The sequence below is a fragment of the Macaca thibetana genome, chromosome 1 (assembly GCF_024542745.1).
Source record: "Macaca thibetana thibetana isolate TM-01 chromosome 1, ASM2454274v1, whole genome shotgun sequence".
Taxonomy (NCBI): domain Eukaryota; kingdom Metazoa; phylum Chordata; class Mammalia; order Primates; family Cercopithecidae; genus Macaca; species Macaca thibetana.
Window position 1 is genome coordinate 192,283,328 of NC_065578.1, and position 17,073 is coordinate 192,300,400.

Sequence of the window (17,073 nt, forward strand, 5' to 3'; positions counted from 1 at the left end):
TAACACCTCCACAGTTTCCAAAGAAAGGAAAGAAACTGCTTTATAGTCATGCCCACTTGAAAGAACATAGCACCTCTCTTCCAGAGATTTTTAACATTCCAGCAATGAAGTGCGAGCACAAATATAAATTCCGTTTTACAAGTAGGAAGTGGGACAGTCTGAATTGCCGTGATCTCTAAATCATTTTTCTCACATGACTATTTGACCACGGTAAAGACGCAAAAGAAGCTTAAACCTCGCCCCTCTGGCCTGCTAGCCAGAGCTTCCAAGTCTCCTCCGTGTTCTCATTACAACATGAAACCACTAGGTGTCACTCAAGATAAAACTTGCAGGCATCATACTAGAAATTACAAGTGGGGGAATTCAAGGTGTTAATAGAGGAAACTGAAATTTGCACTCTTACATGACGCAATGGAAAGTGGCCTCTTTCCAGCCCAGTACCCTCAGGAGAAGGTCTCAGATCCTCTGTATCATATCTGTGTAGTGTGTGGACTCATTTAGGTTGGAATCAGCTTTCAACAGAAAAATAACTAAATGAGTTCACCAAACTCAAGAGGCATGTTATAGTGATGCCTCTGTCAGTAAAATGGAGTTGAAATTCCAAGCCTTAAGTTTTCTAGCATCTCTCCTGGGAATTGTGTCTAAAATTTCAGCAGTTGCCCTCGGGTGGTAGTGAACCAAATAATTAGGATTTTCATATCTCATGAGATATGATTTCAAAATATCCATTTGTACTATTTCCTATGATTTTTCCCATTGTATGTCTTGTATAAACCATAGCTAGCAAATAGTGTGAAGTTAATAAATATTTTTTCAGTGAATCAGATGAATCAAGAGAAAGACACTAAATTTGTTTTGTGCCACTCTATGCCCTGTTCTCTACGGCTTTCTTTCATTCTTTTTTTTTTTTTTTTTTTTAATAACTTCACGAAAGGCCTGAGAGGTGGTTATTGTAGCCATCACTTTGTACAAGCATTACTCACAGGATATAATCACAAGTGATTTTTACTTTTATTTCTCCCTGTATTTTTAAACATTGTTAAGTAGGAAAGCTTTTGTCCTGTTCCAGGACAAATGTCAGGCACACTTATGACATTTCTGATTTCTTATTGCTATAAAAAGTCCTATAGTCACTGCACATAGCAGAATAATCACAATTTAATAATTTTCACAGTCCACTTTTGTATAATAACACAATTTATTTCACTCAAAATTACATTTTCCTTGTCCAAGCAAAGCATGGCTGCCGTCAGACAGCCTCCAGAAGTGGATGAGGTATGTTTGTCTTCTTTTTCTTATTTGGTTCCTCTGCACTCCCTAACTGGGGTTGAAGAGGGTAAGAAAGAAGGACAGATGAGAAGGGCAGTGATGTTTCTTTCTTAGAATGGTGCTTTTGAGATATTCACACATCCCTACTGGAATCTTTTGACTGCACTTCCCGAGAACGAGCTAAGCATGTTTCTTCTAGCTGGCCATTCTCTTGCAGTTTTTCATATAGTTTGACCTTCTTTAATGAAGAAGATTTATTAACTACTGTGGTGTTTTCTCCTTCTTCTACATTATAGAGCTCCCAGTTTTTAGCTGAGTATATAACTGCTTGGAATAAGCCTCTGTTACCATGGCTCATGTGGAAATTCTTGGACGCCTCCTTGCTTTGTTTTCCTTTTCCTCTATCCTTTTTCCCGTTAGCTGCAGCAGACAGACAAAATTGCGGCCTGGATAATGAGGTAGAAGCCCTGTGCTGAGGGCCTTAATGATCATGAAATGACTTGCCAGCCTTGCTCAACCTTGTTCCTCCTGGTCCAACCTTGCTCAGTCTGGACTTTATTCACCTGAGATAAATAAATTTCTAATCTGCCACGTTAAGCTTTTAGCACTTGCAGACAAGCATAAGCCTAACTGATAGAACTGTGGAACTACACTAGATTTAATTTTAGTGGAACTTCTGATGTAAATGAAGTCAAAATTAGAAAAATAACCTTTACTGATGCATTCTAATGTTTGATCACCTTGCATATAGGAATGACATTGCGTGAAGTTCTGGAAGAGGAGGATGCTGAAGTGAAATAAGGGAGGTCCTGCCCATAAGAGGTCACTCTCTTCCCCTCCTACTAGAAACATTTACCTGTGCTTCCCCAAGTGCAAGCTAAGAATTTTCTTTCAGCTGGCCATTCTCCCTCAGTTCTTACATAATTATTCTTATATACTTGTATATACTTTTATATCATATACTTCTATATTTATACACTTACATACATGTATTTACATACATACACTCCGTTTTTCATATACCTCATGCTTTCTGCATAGTAAATTGGATCTATAGCCTATGGCTGATTCCTTCTCTTCCAACACTTCATAGCTACTGCTTCTCTATTCTCTGGTGGCAAATCTTACTATTTGCTTACTGAACTCCAACAATATATATTGACATAAGAGAAAATAAATAATTAAATAAATAATGTTGCCATGATTTTTTCATGCTTAACTTCCTAGAATTCTATTTCTCTCAGATGAATTTGGGTGTAATGTGTTATGACAAGTTGTAATAGGAAATCAGAGTTTTCTTTTTTCCCCAAATGGTCCAATTCTGATGTGATTAGAGAAAATTTCCCTATGTGACTTCCAGTTTCAAAATATGCTCCATGAACAAAGGAGATTCTATGGTCACTGCCTCTTTTTGCAAATTCATATTGAAAATTAGCATATGAAAGTTGCACAGTATCCCTGTGGTAAACAAATGTATTTAACTTTCCTTAACCTAGTATTTTCCAGTCTCATTTGATTATGGAAGCCTTTTGTCCTATAGCATCTACTAATGTATATTAGCAGAACACCATGTGTCCTGAGGTATCACAGATCAGTGAGCTCTTCTTGCTTTCTGCAGCAATGATCCATGAGGTTGATCACTGACATAATTAAATAATGATGACCTTTCCTAATTAGCAGATGAAAGGCAACCAGAATTCCTTAGTTTAAAATTATACTTTCATTAGTTTTGCTTAAATCTTTGGTGTCATGATTATCTGCTTTACAAAATAAATGAGCAAGTAACAAGCATTATTACTGGAAAAAAATTTAAAAAGAGAAGATCATATTTAGATTTACAGCTTATTTTTCCGAAGTAACCATCTCTATGGCTGTGATTTTACATAATACACATACAGTATTATACATTCATTAGAAAATTATTTCCAGATCTCATGATAAAATGCTTTTTGATGCACTTTCATGGTGAATCTCAAGAGTGTACTGAGGATCTAGAGAGGCAACACTCTTTGGACTCAATGGTGGGCACTTGAGGGAGCAGGAAGGCATTGGGGGAGAGCACAGGGCAGGAAGGACGAGGAACGGGAAATGGAGCATTGCTTTCTATTTATTTGAAACTGTTAAGATGTCAACATTTTCCAAGCTTATAAACTGCCCCCACAAAAACGTGTGTCCTCTCCTCTCAAGTTCCCCCATTGTTTTCTCTTTATTTTTTAAAATCATGTATCAAAATGGAAAGGACATGTCTAAGACGAGTAGAAACCATTCTGATTCTTTCTTACCTAGTATTTAGTATAGAAATGGTAAGTATGTGATGCTGAAAAAGCAATTCTTTTTTGGATTATTTCTTGTTTAAAAATTAATTTCAACTTTTATTTTAGATCCAGGGGGTCTATGTGCAGGTTTGTTACATGAGTATATTATGTGATGCTGAAGTTTGGGCTATGACTGAGATTGATCTGATCGTCTGGGTAGTAAGCACAGTACCCAGCAATTAGTTTTTCAACTTTTACTCTTCCCTCCCTACCCTCTGTAGTGGTTCAGAGTGCCTATTGTTTTCATCTTTATGTCCATGAGCACACAATATTTACCTCCAACTGATAAGCAAGAACATGCAGTATTTGATTTTCTGTTCCTGTGCTAGTTCACTTAGGATAGTGGTCTACCACTGCATCCATGTTGCTGCAAGGGACATGGTTTTGTTCTTTGTTATGGCCATGTAGTATTTCATGGTGTATATGTAGTATATGTACCATATTTTCTTTACCCAATCCACCATCAGTGGGCACCTAGGTTGACCCCATGTCTTTCCTATTGTGAATAATGCTGTGATAAACATGTGAATGCACATGCCCTTTTGGTAGAATGATTTATTTTCTGCTGAAAACAATTCCTAATAGAAAACAGTATCTAATAGAAAAACCAACTAAAAAGCAAGACATTGACCATATCCCCAGCATGTGCATTATAGTATAGTTCTATTGTATTTGATTTTTATATTTAGTTATTTTTACAGTTTCATTAATAATTAACAAGAATATTTCTTTAAAACTACAACTAAATAATTATGCCTAATTTTGTAAAAAAAAAAAAAAAATACATCCTACCCTCACATTAAATAAAACTCCCCAAGTAATAGGCTATTATTCCCTACATTATCCTTCCAGAGATGTGGAAATTTGGCAGGAGGGATACTAGTTATGTTGTATTTTCATTTAGACATGGTGAACGTTAGAAAAGATTAAGAATTTAGAATGAAATCCTTTTAGTGAGAAACAGAACAAAAAAGTCCATAAAATATTATCATACAGTAGTTCCACCTTATCTGTGAGAGATATGTTCCAAGATCTCCGCAGTGTGTATCTGAAACCATGGATAGTACTGAATCGTACATATACCATGTTTTTTTCCTATACATACTTACCTTCAATAAAGTTTAATTTATAAATTAGGCACAGTAAGAGATCAACAACAACAAATGATAAAATAGCACAAATATACCAATATACTGAAATAAAACTTATGTAAACATGGTCTCTCCATCTCTCTGTCTCTCTCTCTCAAAGTATCTTATTATACAGTAGTTAATTATTTTTGAACCACAAATAACCACAGGCAACTGAAACTACAGAAAAGCAAAACTGTGGATAATTGTAAATGGGATTACTGCTTTTATTTCTTTTTCAAGTTGGTTGCTGGTAGTGTGTATAAATGTAACTGATTTTTGATGTTGTATCCTGCAACTTTACTAATTTCATTTAACTAAGAGTTCAATAAATTCTCTATGAGTTTTTTGGTGGAGTCTTTAGGTTTTTCTAAATATAAGATCACGTTGTCTACCAAGAATGATAATTTGACTTCTTTCTTTTTAATTTGGATGTCCTTTATTTATTTCTTGTATTAGTCCATTTTCAAGCTGCTGATAAAGACATACATGAGCTTGGGCAATTTGCAAAAGAAAGAGGTTTAATGGACTCACAGTTCCACATGGCTCGGAAGGCCTCACAATCATGGCAGAAGATGAAAGTCACATCTGACATGGTGGCAGAAAAGAGGAGAATGAGAGCCAAGTGAGAGGGGTTTCCCCTTATAAAATCATCAGATCTTGTGAGACTTACTCACTACCACAAGAACAGTATGGGGGAAACCCATGACTCAATTATCTTCCACTGGGTCCCTCCCACAACAGGAGGGAATTATGGGAGCTACAATTCAAGATGAGATTTGGGTGGGGACACAGCCAAACCATATCATTTATCTTGCCTAAATGCTGGCTAGGACTTCCAGTAGTATGTTGAATAGAAGTGGTAAAAGTGGGCATCTTTGTCCCATTCCATATATTACTCGAAAGGCTTTCAATTTTTCTCTGCTTAGTATGATATTAGCTGTGGATTTGTCATAAATGGCCTTTATCATGTTGAGGTATGTTCCTTCTATACTCAACTTGTTGAGAATTTTTATAATAAAGGAATGTTGAATTTTATTGAATGTCTTTTCAGCATCTATTGCAATGATCATATGGTTTTTGTCCTTCATTCTGTTAATATGGTGTATCTTGTTTATTGATTTGCACATGTTGAACCATCCTTGTATCCCTAAGATAAATCTCACTTGATCATGATAAGTGATCTTTTTTCTTAACTTATAAGTTCAGGAGTACAAGTACGGGTTTGTGACATAGGTGAACTTGTGTCACGGGGGTTTCTTGTACAGATTATTTCATCCCCCAGGTATTAACCCCAGCACCCATTAGTTGTTCTTTCTGATCCTCTCCCTCTTCCCATTCTCCACCCTCCCAAAGGCCCCAGTGTGTGTTGTTCCTTTCTATGTGTCCATGTGTTGACAAGTGATCTTTTTAAAGTGTTGTTGAACTTCGTTTGCTAATATTCTGTTGAGAATTTTTGCATCTGTGCTCAACGGGATGTTGGCCTCTAGTGTTTTGTGTGTTTTTTGTTTGTTTGTCTTGGGGGATGTTCTTGTCTGGCTTTGGTATCACGGTAATGCTGACCTCATAGAATGAGTTTGGAAACAGTCCCTCCTCTACAATTTTTGAAATGATTAAAGTATAATTGATATTAATTCTTTACATGTTTGGTAGCATTCAGCAATGAATCCATTAGGTCCTAGGGTTTTCTTTGATTGGATACTGTTTTGCTCTTGTTGCTCATTATTGGTCTGTCCATATTTTCTATTTTTAAATGATTCAGTCTTGGTAGTTTGTAAGTATCCAGGAATTTATCAATTTCTCCTAGGTTTCTGATTTGGTGATGTGTAGTTGTTCATAGTAGTCTATAATTATCCTTTGTATTTCATAGTAGTCTATAATTATCCTTTGCATTTCTGTAGTACCAGTTGTAATGTTTCCTTTTTAATCTCTGACTTCATTTATTTGGGTTTTCTCTCTTTTGTTCTTAGTCTAGCTAAAGATTTGTCAATTTTGTTTATCTTTTCAAAAAAAAAACAACTTTATGTTTCATTGATCTTTTATATTTTTTCTCAATTTCATTTGTTTCTGCATTGAACTTAATTACTTACTTTTTCTTACTAAAACTGGGGTTTTTTTTTGTTGTTGCTTTTCTATGTCCTTGAGGTTCATTACTTGAAGCCTTTCTGTTTTTTTTAATGTATGTATTTATTGCTATAAACTTCCCTCTTAGTGTTGCTTTTGCTGTGCCCCATAGATTCTGTTTCCATTTGCATTTGTGTGAAGAAATTTTCTGGTATCCTTTTAATTTCTTCATTGACCATTGGACATTCAGAAGCATATTCTTTAATTTCCATGTAGTTGTACAGTTTCCAAAATTCCCTCTTGTTAATGTATTTTTTATTTTATTCTGTGGTGGTGAGAAAATATACTCAGTATAATTTTGACTGTTTTGAATTGTTGAGACTTGTTTTATGGCCTAACATGTGGTTTGTCTTGGAGAATGTTTCATGTACTGATGAGAAGAATGTGTGTTCTTCAGCAGTTGGATGAAATGTTCTGTAAATGTGTGTTATGCCCATTTGGTCTAAAGTACAGTTTAACTCTCATATTTATTTGTTGATTTTCTGCCTGAATTATCTGTCCATTGCCAAAAGTGGGGTGTCTATTATTATTATTATTATTATTATTATTATTATTATTATTATTTTGAGACAGAGTCTCACTCTGTCACCCAGGCTGGAGTTGGGTGGCACAGTCTTGGCTCACTGCAACCTCCACCTCCTGGGTTTAAGCAATTCTCCTGCCTCAGCCTCCCAAGTAGCTGGAACTACAGGTGTGCACCACCATGCCCAGCTAATTTTTGTATTTTTAGTAGAGACAGAGTTTCACCATGTTGGCCAGGCTGGTCTCAAACTCCTGACCTCAGGTAGGCCACCAGCCTAGGCTTCCCAGAGTGCTGGGATTACAGGCATGAGTCACCATTCCCAGCTGGTGTCCCCTATTATTATTGTACTGTAGCCTATCTTTCTCTTTATATCATTAATATTTGCTTATATATTTGGGTGCTCCATTGTTGGGTATACATATATTTATGACTGTTATATGTTCTTGCTGAGTTTACCCCTTTACACTATATAATGACCTTCTTTTTCTCTTTTTACTCCTTTTTACCTAAAGTCTGTAGAACTATAGCTACTCCTGCCCTTTTTTAGTTTCCATTTACATGGAATATATTTTTCCATCCCTTCACTTTTGATCTTTTTGTCTTTATAGGTGAACTAAGTTTCTTGTAGGCAGCATAGAACTGGGTCTTGTTTTTTAATCTATTCAGCCACTATGTGTCTTTTAATTGATAATTTAATCAATTTGCATTCAATATTATTGATAGGTGAGGACTTACTACTGCCATTTTTTTACTTGTATTCTAGTTGTTTTATAACTCATCTCTTGCTTTCTTCCTTTCTTACTGTCTTCCTTTCTGGTTAAATGAATTTCTATGGTAGTATGTATTAATTTGTTACATTTTATTTTTAATATATCTATTATAGGTTTTTGCTTTGTGGTTATCATGAGGCTTACACAAAAGTCCTATAATAACAAGTTATTTAAAAGTGATACTAACTTAACTTTGATCACAAAAAAAGAAAAGAAACAACCATGTAAAATCCTTACACACTAACTCCCTTCTTTCTCCACATTATGAGTATCTATCTCTTAACAAATTGTCGTAGCCATTATTTTTAATAGTTTTCTCTTTTAGTCTTCTTAGTTAAGATATAAGTGGCTTATACAGCACAATTACAACATTAGTTTAACAGTCAAATTAGCATTCTTCTCTTTCAGTTTGAAGAACTTGCTTTGCATTTCTTGTTGGACCAGTCTGGTAGCTACAAACTCTCTGAGCTTCTGTTTGTCTGGGAAAGTGTTTATCTCTCCTTAATTTCTGAGTGATAGGTTTGTTGAATACAGTATTCTTGGTTGACAGTATTTTTCTTTCAGCTCTGTTAATATATCATTTCACTCTCTCTGGCCTGTAACGATTTTGCCAAGAAGTCTGTTGCCAGGCACATTGGCTTTTTTTTTTTTTTTTTTTTTTTTTTGATGTTACTTGCTTCTTTTCTCTCACTGCTTTCAGAATCCTCTTTTTGTCATTGATCTTTACAGTTTTCTTATTTGGGCTGAATTTGATTGGTGACCTTTAATGTTTCTGTTCCTGCATATTTGTATCTTTCTCCACGTTGGAAAAGTTTTTGGTTATTATTTCTTCGAATAAGCTTTCTCTTTCTTTTTCTTTCTCAGTTCCTTCTTTAATTCCAATAACCCAAATATTTGCTTTTTGATGTTGTATCACAGAGCACATAAACTTTCTTCATTTCCTTTTATTCTTTGTTATTTTTTCTCCTCTATGTGTATTCAAATAATCTTTCAGCTCCCTGATTCTTTCGTCTGTTTGATCAGCTCTGCTATTGATTGCATTTTTTATTTCATTTACTGTATTTTTCAGCTCCAGGATTTCTGTTTTATTTTTAAAAAAGTATTTAAATCTCTCTGATTAATTTATCTGATAGATGTCTGGATTCTCTGTGTTTCCTTGAAGTTTGCTGAACTTCTTTAAAACAACTATTTTGAATTCTTTGTCTAAAAGATCACACATCTCCATCATTGTCTCAGAAGGTCTTTGCACAATCAAGGTAATTACTTGACTGCAACAGAAGAGGCTAGAGCTGAAACTGGGCCTTTTTGGATCTGCTGTGGGACAGAGGCTGGGCTATCTAATACATTGGCTCAGATAGGCATGCATCTACCAGCAGGTCCCTGCACAGAGGGGATAGTTTCCTGACTGCAGCAGGAGGACTGGAGCTGAGACTGGTCCCTGTTGGGATCCACTGTAGGACAGAGGCTAAAGAGCCCAGTCTCATTGCCTTAGAGGGTGTGTCTCTCCCAGAAGGAACTTGGCAGCCCTTCATGCAGCATGAGGAACTGGAGCTAAGAATGGGTCCCATTGGGATCTGTTGTGGGACAGAGGCTGGAGAGTCCAGAGTCACTGGCTGAGAGGGTGTGCATCTCCCAGAAGGAACACACAAGCCCTTCATGTGGCATGAAGGTATAGAGCTGAAACTGGGCCCCTTTGGGATCTATTGTGGGACAGAATCTGAGGTTCCCATCTTGCAAATTTAAATAATGTAGGTAGCCAATGCTGTACCAAGAAAGTGACATTTAAGCAAACCTAAAGGAAGTGAGGATGAATGCTATACATACACGTGGTGGAAAGGCATTTCAGGTACAGAAAACAGGAGATATAAAGGCTCTGATGTCAGAGCATGCTTGAACTTCTCAAAGATGGTCACAAAGACCATTGTAGTTGGACATAAAGGGTGATGTATTGTATTAGTCTGTAGTCAAGCTGCTGATAAAGACATACCCAAAACTGAGCAATTTACAAAAGAAAGAGGTTTAACAGATTTACAGTTCCACATGGCTGGAGAGGCCTCACAATCATGGCAGAAGGCAAAGAGGAGCAAGTCACATCTTACATGGACGGCAGCAGGCAAAGAGAGAGAGCTTGTGCAAGGGAGCTCCTCTTTACAAAACCATCACATCTTGCAATGCTTATTCACTTTCACAAGAACGGCATGGGAAACACTTGCCACCATGATTCAATTACCTCCCACTGGGTTCCTCCCATAATACGTGGGAATTCAAGATGAGATTTGGATGGGAACACAGCCAAACCGTATCAAGTGTTAAGAAAGGAAGTGAGAGTGGAACCTCATAGACTATTATATGTACTTCACTGTTATTACGGGTAAGAAGTGAAATTGTTGAGGACTTCAGATGGAGGAAATATGTAATCTTACATATAATTCTATTTCTCTCTTAAGAATAATCTGAAACTGACCTAATGCAGAAGTACATAGACCAGTTGAAGTGATTATAATAATTCAGGCAAGAGGTGATGGTGATGGACCAGAGTAGAAGTAGTGCAGGTGGGCACAATGGTCAGATTCTAACTTTACTTTGAAAGTAGAGCTTTAGTTGGTAGATCAGATATGAACATGTGAGAAAAGAAGAGATCATGAGAAAATCAAAGGATAGATATTCCATTCCTGTGTGGGGAGCAAGGATTATGTAGAAAGTAAGAAATGTAGTTTTATATGTTAATCACATAGATGCCTTTAGAGATGCTGAGAGGACAGCTGGATATAAGAAATTATTTTATAATACGAGATACATTCTAAGACCCTGGAGAATGTATGGATTAGTCCATAAAGAGTATGGAATAAACTAATTATTTAGGGGGAAAATCAGCTTGCAGCTTGCAATTACATAGCAACTGAAATTACATCTAGCAACTGAAATTCAAGTTGGATGAAAGAAATAAGTAGTTTTTAAAAACAGTAGAAAACATGAGTAAATTCCTGATCTCTGAATGAATAAAGTTACTTCTGAGTATTAGAATAATGGAAAAGTCAAAAGGGAAAATATTGGTAGATTTATGCACACACAAATTTGAAATATGATAAAAACATAAAAGGTTAATAATATACTGGAAGAAAATGTACCACAGATATGAGAAACAAGGTCAACAGTCTTTTATAAGAAGCCTTACAAATTAGTGATATCAAAGAGTAACATCTAATATGAAAATGTTAAAGGTCATATAGATATAATTTTCAAATAAAAGAAAGGCCAATAAGTATATTTTAAAATGTTCAACCTGACCAACAATCAAAATGATGAGAATTAAAACAAAGAAAACTCCCTTCTCCTTTTTTTCTCTTTTTTTGCTCATCACAATGTGTGTTCATAGCAGTGCTGTAGGAGAGCTCTCTCTATGTGGTTCATACTCGGACTCTCCCTCATGCGAACACATTTCATTCTTCCTGAATTTGGAAATATAAATCAAGAGTCCTGGGAGAGTTCACACCCTGTGACTCAATTATTACATTTCAAGAAACTAGAAGAGAGATTCAAATTTTTTTTTAATAATGACATTTAAAACAGTATTATTTATATTGTGAAACATAGGAACAATAGAAATATCAACAAAATAATTGATTACTTCAATTATGAAGCATACTTAAAGACTATAATGCAGGCATTAAAATTAGGTTTTGGAGAATTTTTGGTCTCCATCTGTTTTGTGCTACCATAACAAAATAACTGAGATTGGGTATTTTTGAAAGAACAGAAATTTATTTTCTTGTAGTTCTGGAGGTTGAGAAGTCCAAGATCAAGGCTCTGGCATCTGGTGTCTAGTGAGGGCCTTCTTGCTATATCCTCACATGGCAGAAAGTAGAAGGGCCAAAAAGAATGGACTACCTCCATTAAGCCCTTTTAATGGCACTCATTCATTCATGAAGGCAGAGTCTTCATGACTTAAACACTTTCCAAAAGACCCCAGCTCCCAACAATGTTGCATTGGGAATTAAGTTTCTAATATAAGAATTTTGAGGGACAGGTTCAGACCACAGAAATTTTTAAGATGGGGGAAACTCTAATGATGTAACTTTTACTAAATAGAATCACAATATAAAACTGTGTACATCACGAATCTAATTATAAAGTATTAAAAGAAAATACATAAAATTAGCTTCTTGTAAAAAAGAATACTTACAAAAAGATATTTAATATACATAATTTGGAACATATTGAAAAGTAAGAAAAAAACAATAAAATCACCCATAATGCAGAGTTATAAGGCCATCCTAAACCATCAAGCCCCTGATCAACCAGCCCAAACCTAAAAAACCTACCAGGCAACCCATGGGATAGTGAAAAACAATCTTTACTGCTTTAAGGTACTAAATTTTGGTGTGGTTTGTTACACCACAAAAGCTAACTGATGTACTTCATTACCCAAGCCCAGGCACCAAATGTTTCTTTTTCCCTTATTACAATATCTGGGAAAGGAAGGCTTTGACTTTTAATAAAACAAATGATACTAGTGAACCAGCAGGCAATACTGTGTCCCCTTCCCTTCCCTTCCCTACTCACCCACACATTTTTGCCTCCAGAAAAGCAAGCTTCATAATGGTTAGAAAGTTCTTCCTGTTAACTTTGAGTGGTAACATAATCTCATATGAACCCTGTGAGAAGCCGCTGAGCAGAGCTCATTAGAGCTCATTTGTACTTTGTAAGCATTGCTTTTCGCCCATTGCTCCATCAATTCTTCTTGTAAGACTCTGTATGCCCCTCTAGTTTACAAAATGAGAAGAAATACTGGACATTAGTTAATTGAATTAATAAAGTCACACTTCAGGGTGGAGGAAGCAATTGAGTATCAAATATTTTTTATTATGTGCCTGAAAAAGAAAGGCAGGGAATAGGAATGGTATCTGAATGCTGGAAAAACAGATTATCATTTCTTGGCATCACCCCTCTCTTTACTTATCATCCCATGTGTATTTCCAGGGAAATACAATCCTTGTGTTTCTGATTCATTTACACTTAACTCATTATAATGTTTTTCAAGAACTTTTTCTAATGGGCCTTTAAAATATGAGACTATTTATTGGGAGAATGAGTTTATAATCCTGCCTAGCCCAGATGGACACATATTAAGAGAAAGTGACATCCTCTAGAAAAAGTATTGGAATGCAGATTCATTCCAATAAGACTCTGGGTAAATAAGAATTACCTGGATAATATACTTTAATGCTCCCCATACTTGACAGAACTAAATGAAGGAAACAATAATTCCTGTTTTTTTAAGCAACTAGGTATTAGTTTGCCAGGGAGGAAGGCCAGAATCATCCCAGAAATGACGACAGACTCTAGGCCTAGAGATTCTAGGAAGATTCACCCATACTCACTCCGTCCATGCTTTGAATCTCAGTTGCTGCTCAGCTCCCGAAATCTGTCTCTTACCTCTATTATTAACTTTAAAATTCACTTGCTAAGTTTGGCCAAATATCTCTGTAATTAGTGTATCCAAAGGAAGGGGATATGTTGTACTGCACATCATTCTTGACGCCTCTTTTGCATTAAACACTATGGAAGCATATTCCTTCATAAAGCTTATTTGTCCTTTTCCCCCAGCTCTCTTCTGACTTCTCTGCCTGTGTGGTCTCCTGCAGTGACTCCTTTTTCTCTCCCTACCTCTTAAATATTCACTTTTCTCAGGGATCTATCTATACACGTTATTATCAGAGTCTCCAAAATGAGGAGCTGTAATCAGAGACAATTAGTCTCTTTTCATTTCACATCAGAACACGAGAGTCTGCTTGCTCCCTCTTTCTTCCTTGCATTCAAGCTTCAGAGTGAAGGGTCTTTGTTCACTGAGTCAGATCAGATAAATATTCAGAGAAGACCACAAATTACTATAAACAGAACTCCAAGTCATCATTTCCAGTTAGGTACATCCTCTCAGGAAATATTAATTACTGAGAGCCACCCTGGGAAATTTCCCTACAGATCCCATAAAAATTTGAACCATGTCAAAAATTTGTCCTGAGCAGACTTATCTACTAACCTGTTAGAGAGAGCCTCTACTAAAGCAAGACTTTGTTACAAAGACTGTTAAACTGGATGGATAATGGGGTGTCTCTTCCCAGGCATAGACACAGGCCTTTCCAATGTGCCTCTGGCTATGTAGCTATTTGTTTTCAGTGTGACATGCTCTAAGTTATGTTTGCTCATAGCAACACATTAGGCCAATTTACCCTTTGCTTACAAAGAGGATCTGTAGGGCACATTCATCAATAACCCTGCTTTCCAGGTGTACAAAAACTTGTGATATTAAAAATGAATGCCGAAGACCAAGCTCTTAGCCTCTTCTCAACATGGGGAGAAGCCTATTGTTGATTCAAGCTAGGAATTTCTCCTCATCTGTGGAGAATTCATCACCTTTCCTGGGACAGTGCAGATTTGCTGTGCTAGAGTTTTTTGCCTGCATCTGGAATGATGTAGGCCCATATCTGGCCGGTATTGGTAGTGGTTCTGGCTGGTGAGGATGTCAGCATAATTCCCAGAAAAGTCCAGAGCCAGATATCTCTGAAATGAACTAGAAAAACTCTTATATTAGATGGTATTTATAGTCAAAAATCCCATATTCTGCTGCCATGTAAAGTTAAAACTTCAGAGAAAACCATTGGCAACTTATTTCTCAGAGTTTACACACACACACACATGCACACACACCATATATACATACATCATACACACACACAACCCATATGTACACACATCATACATACGCACACACATTTGGTTTAACACTTTGAGACTATAGGACTTCTTCAAGAAAAGAACCACATTTGGTCAAAATTTTGGGGGACTGGGATTTTTTGGTATCTCACTGGCAATGCTTTTCATTCTGGGGCAGACAAAATGAGAGGTTCAAAAGCCCACTCAAAACATTATACTTTGTGTGGGAGAGGGTGAGGGGTGCAGTGGTGGGGAGACAGAGAAAAAAAAAAGAGGACGACAGATTTTTTTTTTCCAGAAAATAACACCAATTGACTTACTTCCCACAACTGAATATCCCAAAGCCTAACAGATAAACACGTGCCTACTGCAAAGCAATTCTGAAGCTAAAAACCCATAATTAATGCAGACTTCACAGATTAAGGGCACAGACCCCACAGGTATCCTCACATCAGACATTGGCTGCCAAGTCTGTGATTCCCAGGATACTGGCACTTCTGATGAGCTGGCTACAAATTTGGAGCTTCCTACTAGTCCCTCAAGTTCTATAATTCACTAGAATGACCCACAGCACTGAGGAAACTGTTATGCCCATGGTTACAGTTTTATTATAAAGGATAAAAATCAGGAACAACCAAAAGAACGAAGCTATAAGATGAGGTTTGAGAGGGTCTCAAATGTAAAATTTCCATATCCTCTGGATATATCATCCTTCTGACACATCGATGTGTATTGCCAACTAGGAATCTCACTTGACCATCATTGTCTAGAGTTTTTATTGGGGGTTTTATTTAATAGATAGAATCATTGACTATATGATTAAACTCATTCTCTAACCCCCTTCCCTCCTTGGAAGTCAAGCTGATATGATGTGGCTCAAAACTGTAACACTCTAATGGCATAGTTAGTGTTTCTGGTATGGCTAGCCCCTATCCTGAAACTAGGAGCCCACCATGAGTCATCTCATTGGCATAAACTCAATGTGTTCTCTGGTGCCCATCCTGGATAACAAATGCACTTTTATCACTTGGGACATTTCAAGGGTTTAGAAGCTCCTTTCCAGAAACCAAGGTCAAAGGCCAGACATATTTTTTTATTATACGACATTCAATCTGAACCATTGCAGCCAAATTGAAATTCTATAGGGAAGTAGTCATGCATAGAAGGGAACGATAGGGTTTCATTACAGCTTGAGTATGCCCTGTTTAAACAAAATCTGATGTATGAAAGTCAGATTTATAAAACAAAGTTATTCCAACAGTGAAAAGAAATTATAAAGTAATCATATGATAGATGGCATAATATGTAGTTATTGGTGCTCATAAAAAGGTTAAAGGCATGAGAAAAGTACTTAGATAATATTAAGATATACTCTATATAGAGAGATCAAACAAGAGCAAAAGCATAGTGAAAGAATATTAGCAGTGACTGTAGTTGGGTAGTGGTAGAAAAGAGTGAAGGAGAAGAAGCTGCAGGGAATGACTCTTCAGGAGACTCTAGGTCCTGTGTTCATCTGGTAAGCCCTGGTGACAGCAGGCTTCAGTGTCTACATAGCTGTGAGTTTAACATGGCGAAGCTTTTGTCCTCTCCTATATATCAGTATCAGATAGAAAATAAAGCTTCTACCTGGCCTACTTGAAGCCAATGATTACAAAAACAAATGACTATTTTATGTTTTTATTTCCATTGACGGTTTAACTGGTTTAATGAGAGAAAGAGAGAGAGGGAGGGAAAGAGAGAGAGAGAGAGAGAGACAGAAATTTTATCACATTTTATGATTCCTTTTTCTTATGTCAGTTTTTATTTGAATATTTCCCAAATTTTCTACTGTAAATGTGTATTTTTCTCTAATAATCCATAACATACAAAATGGTAGCATGGGATTAAGAATGTTTTATTGTCCTTTTTCCCCTTTTTCTTATAGAAAAAAAATAAAATGACTGGTATGTTTTCTACGAGAAAAATTCTTTACTATACATTTATAAAAGAACACCAGTAAAAGGTTTAAAAAATAGAAAGTAACTACAAGGTTGACAAAGGTTCAGCTTAGAATTCCCTTCAAAACCAAGCATTTTAAATTAATATTACATGTGTCAATGTGCAAAAATGTACTTTTCATTTGATTCACACACCTGCTGTATCAAACTACATACATTTGCATTCAAACTTTTATTATTTGCGACATTACTTTGGGAGTAAATTTTCCCACAATTCGGAGGCTGGTAGTA

At 36.3% G+C, this 17,073-nt stretch overlaps 1 pseudogene across 1 annotated transcript in view; it reads left to right on the forward strand.

Moving 5' to 3' along the window:
- The first annotated feature begins 1,239 nt into the window (after nucleotides 1-1,239).
- Nucleotides 1,240-17,073, forward strand: part of LOC126957436 (elongation factor 1-alpha 1-like) — a 143,586-nt pseudogene continuing 127,752 nt past the window's right edge. Inside the window, exon 1 of the transcript XR_007726778.1 lies at nucleotides 1,240-1,275. The product of XR_007726778.1 is annotated as an elongation factor 1-alpha 1-like (transcript). The remainder of the gene's footprint in view (nucleotides 1,276-17,073) is intronic.